This window comes from Gracilinanus agilis, chromosome 4, assembly GCF_016433145.1.
Source record: "Gracilinanus agilis isolate LMUSP501 chromosome 4, AgileGrace, whole genome shotgun sequence".
Lineage (NCBI taxonomy): Eukaryota > Metazoa > Chordata > Mammalia > Didelphimorphia > Didelphidae > Gracilinanus > Gracilinanus agilis.
Genome location: NC_058133.1, coordinates 56156530 through 56161497, shown reverse-complemented (window position 1 = coordinate 56161497; position 4968 = coordinate 56156530).

The window sequence follows — 4968 nt, the reverse complement described above, 5'->3', positions numbered from 1 at the left end:
AGGAAAAGCAACTAACGTCACTGCATGATAGTCTTTCAGATACTCTCCTAGAGTTGGTGAGTAATTGCTTAATAAGTTATAATGAAGCTGAAAGAAAATCAATCCTTCTGAGAATCTTCATTTCTGCATCATTTAAGAACTGAGCCACATTAACTCATTAAAGAGGATAATGCCTGAGTATCCCCAAGTCACTGTTAAAGAAGTCTGGGGAAAATGAGAATGTGAATTTTGCCCCAAAAATTTGCCCCCCAAAATTGATTTTGTGCTAGAGAGAATCAATGTTGGGCTGGTGGGTTAGCATTAAGGAAGACTTCCTCACAGACACACACATATATACATAGGATGGCTGTAAAAAAGAAACAAAAACGACAAATCAACCAGCAATTATGTTTTGAGCATTTAACATACACCTGGCATTGTACTAAGTGCCAGAGATCCAAAGAATGGCAAATGCACACAAACGAGCAGTTTTGTTCTCAAGAAGCCCACAGACTCATGGGGGGAAGATAACATGAGTGGGGACATATTGGGTGGGCTAAAAGGGTGGTGACCCTTCAAGAGTAATAAAAGGAGTAAGAGAAATTTTTCTCCTCCTTCTTCCTTTCATCTCCATGCATCATATTCCCTTTTTTCTTTAAATTTAATTTATTTAATTAGCAACATTTATTTTTTTAATATCTAAATTTTTCTTTCAATTAAAAATATTTTATTTATATCACTTTGAAGTGAAGCTACTCAACTAGTAATAGATATTTTTATCTAGCTGGAAGTACATTCCAGATAGGCATAAAAACAGAAAGCAGTTCTAAGAAGAGGACCTTTGGCAGCAGAGAAGAGAGCTAACATTGTACCCTAAATAGAAGCTGTAGAGGCAGCCCTAAGGCACCTATGTGCCATATTGCTCCTGTCTGCTTCAGGACCTGTGCTGCAATGGCATGAAAATAGTGGAAAAAACACTGGCTTTGGAGTCTAAGGATCCAGGTTCAGATTCTTATTATATTACATTGTATTATAGTATATTATATTATGTTATATAATATTATATACATTGTATTATATTGTATTGCATTATATTGCATTATGTTGCATTAAATTATATTGCATTATATTATATACATATATATTATCAATGTGTTTTTAGGAAATCACTTAACCTCTGTAGATTTTAGTTCCCTCATCAGTAAAATGATGAGTTGAACTAGATGATATCTACCATCCTTTAAGCTCTAATTCTTGATTTTGTGATTGAATTATAGTTGAAGCCTAGCAAAGATCATCATTTCATTAAGTGAAATTATTTTCCTGATCATTGGTCTAAAAGTCAAATCTTAATACTAGAATAAATGGAAAGAAACTAGGTAGATGTATTTCTTTTCCTTTTCCAAGGAAAATTTTTTGTGTCATTTTATTTTTGCATCATTATTTAATTCTGTTTTTGAACCATTTTAATTCCCCAAATTCATGATTAGCATTAGAAGATGATGGTCTGATAACAAGGTTTCTTTCAAAATGACTTTGCTCGCTGGAAAATGACTCTTGCTCTATACTCTGAAAACTGCCATAGATTTGCCAGGAAGTTATGAAAAAGCTTAATCAGCCAAGAAATAGCCCTGGGGAAAGCTGGGTCTCAAGTAACCACCAGGGTCCATTCTAGGACTTTCTTTATGTTAGACTTGAAAGAAGAGCCAACAAAGTCTTCATGAGACATTGTAAAAAAAATAGAACAAGCAAGTAATCTCCACAGTTCTAGAAAAGTCTAAAAGTAATAAAATGTAATATGTTTATTAAATTATCACACAAAAAATTCAGCAATTGCAGTTTTCATTAAGTGGTAGAAGACACTTAAGTAGAAAAATGGTGGAAGACACCAAAACTTTGTTTTGATGGAACTTTGATGCAAAATTTTTGTAGTATTTTGAGAATTTATTTATCATATACTGTATTAATTAGGGAGAATTAAGGTGGCTTGGATCTGCAGCAAAGATACCATCCAATCTGCTGCTTTTTTGCATTTTCTTTGTCTTTGGGAATTCCAAGGAATTCCAATTTTTTAAACAAATTGATTTAATAATTGAAAGGGACAAGAGTTTTTGTTTTTCTGTGTACCTATGTATGACATAAGTAAAGAGTGGGGTGGATAAGTTCAAGGACTGCCTCTTAATCAACAGTCACCAATGAAAGTTGTCTTAGAATGTTTAAGAGAGAAGCTGAATAATGAACCCCCCAAAATCTATTTATTCCGCTTCCTGACCCAGCTCAGGTCATTCCTGGTCTCAAAGAGAGCCATGGAGAACTACATCATTTTATTGGTTATGTTGCAGGTAAACCTGATATTCAGTCAACTTATATTTTTACCCCCAATCATTCTCTCAGGATAATTTTATTCCTAACAGCTTTTGCTGACCATGAATCCTTCTTTTGCTTACCAGAAAAAGTTTCACTCCAACGCTGGGCCCACAGGGGAGCTTTGCTTCCAGAGTGATTCTTTTTCTGATGAATAAAAGGTGGTAAGAAGTTCACACCCCTGTTCCTGAGGATGAGATTTTCTACAAGTAAGAATAACGTCTTGTGTGTATGTTAAATGTGTCATTTTGTAATATCTGTGTGTCTTGTATCTTACAAATTGTGCTTTTTAAAAATTTTTTTAAATTTTTATGCATGTGTGTATTTTTGAGATGAGCTAAGAAAGAAGGCAGCTGTCAGGTTTCCAGCAGCTTTTCTCTTATTACCTGCTATACCTGGCTTCTTACCTGCTAGAAAAAAGACTTCTATAGGAATTTTTAAAAGCCTTGTTTTGGGTTTAGACCAGCAAAATCTTCCCCTTAGGTGAGCCTGAATTTGAAAAACCTTAACTGTGCCCAGAGTCCAGGAAACTCTTTAAGATGGAAAACACTGTAATTGGACTTTTGTTACCCTAGCCAAGTCACTTTTATATGTAGTCCCAACATTTTTGAGAAATCCTTAAACTAAATTTGAACTATATTCTATTTTTTTCAAGCTTAGTATTGTATTCTACCATCTGATGTAAAGTCTGTAGTCATTTCCATTGAGGATTTGTTCCAATTTTGTTATTTATTTTTAAAATAGAAAATATTTTAAACTAGCAGCATTTAACATTTTGTTAATTTGGCAATTGTCGTCATTGCAAAATCATAAAGTAGTTTATTTTGTTTTACTGGCTGTGTCTAATTTTCAAGTGGTGTTTTAGCTTCTTTTTAAAATATATTAAAATCTTTATTCTGTATTTTTGTTCTGTGATAGGCAGATAATTTTTTTTTCTCATGTGTATTTCCAGATAGTGGCCAATATCTGGGGATTACAGAGAACATTAAAAAATTAATTAGAAACTTTTATGTGAGTTAATATTTTCAGATAGTGGCCAGTATCTGGGGATTGTAAAGAATATAAAAAAATTAATGAGAAACTTTTATATGAATTAGTAAAAATTTTGCTGTTGGTAAAAATAAAATGTCTATATTATGATGTGAGAATTCTGGGTGATTCCAATATAAGTAGAGGTGAAGATTATGCTGTCTGTTATACAAGCTAGATTTTATTTGGTTAATAGCTATTTTAGATTGAAGTGATCCTTGGGATGAATTTAAAATAAATCAAAATTATGTTATTTTAAATTAAAATTTAAGTATTGGGTCAATTTGCCTTGGCAGCCTTATTAGTCCAACATGAATGTGATAATTCATGCACAGTTTTTGGAGATATTATAATGGACTGGGTTGGGTCTGGCTTTGAGTTTTAGCAATTAAGCCAAACTGCCTAGAAATCTGCAATCTGTTGCAGGTGAAATAGAAATAGAAATCAATGTGATCCAGATTTCTAGACTTTGAAGAGTCATGTGGAGTTGCTCTTTCTTTAGGCCTCTGAGATGGACCAGATTCTCCTAAGGAAGTTTGTAATTCAAAAGGCCACCTGCATTAAAATGTACCTTTAATTTGCATTGTTATCTCCCCTTTCCCAATACAGGTCTTGAGCTTAACCAAGAGAAGTAAATTCCTTTGGTTGGGGTCAGCTAGTCCAGAGAGTGGTACCAGACATCCATAGTCATGTCTTCCTTCTTCTTCCTCCCAGGTACATCAGGTGGGCCACACACCCTGCCAGGCTGGCAGCTTGAGGAAAGACTGGAGCTTTCCTTTGACTGATTAAAATGACAAAAGAATGGATTGTTTTTTGTGTAAACAAAAAAAATGATCCAGCTCTTTGAAAAGGAGGAGAAGAAAATTTTCAAATTGAGTATTGAAAATGAGTTCTCTTATTAGGTTATAATTATATTGAATCAGAACTCAATGTAAATCATAATGTATTTTTCTTGTTATTAGTGTATCTTTAATTTATTCTAATTATTTTAATGGAATATAATTACTTGTTAATTTTATTCAGTAAACAATTCAGTGTAAGATTCTTTGAAAATTGTAATCATTTTTGTCTCATCTTTTAAATTATGCTTATGATTCGATGAAATTTCTTAAAGTATTATGAAGGTATGTTATTTTTTATTCTGGATGTTAAATTATTGTTAAACTCTTGAGAGATTTCATTTATTTATATCTAAATATATCTGGAAAAGTTGTGATTATATCCTAATGCATTGCTCTGAATTGTAATTCTAATTTTGAAACACCAAGTTTTATTCTGAATTTTGACTATTCATGGCTTTTAATGGAAAAAAATAGGTTAATTTATCAAAGTTGTTATACCAATTAGATATTTTTAAAGAAGAAAATTAAACTGATCAGTTTAAATCTCATTTGCTTAGAATAGAAAACATCAGTTGAAATTCTTCACCCTTTTTACATTATGACTACTCCTTGATTATAGGGAGAGTAAATATCAGAAGTAATTAAGTATTTATTTTATAGAACTTTTAAATTGTGAATTATGAAATTGTTAGCTCTATATTGGGTTTTGAAACATTATAGGATTTACAATATAGATTGTAAATATGAAAAGGGA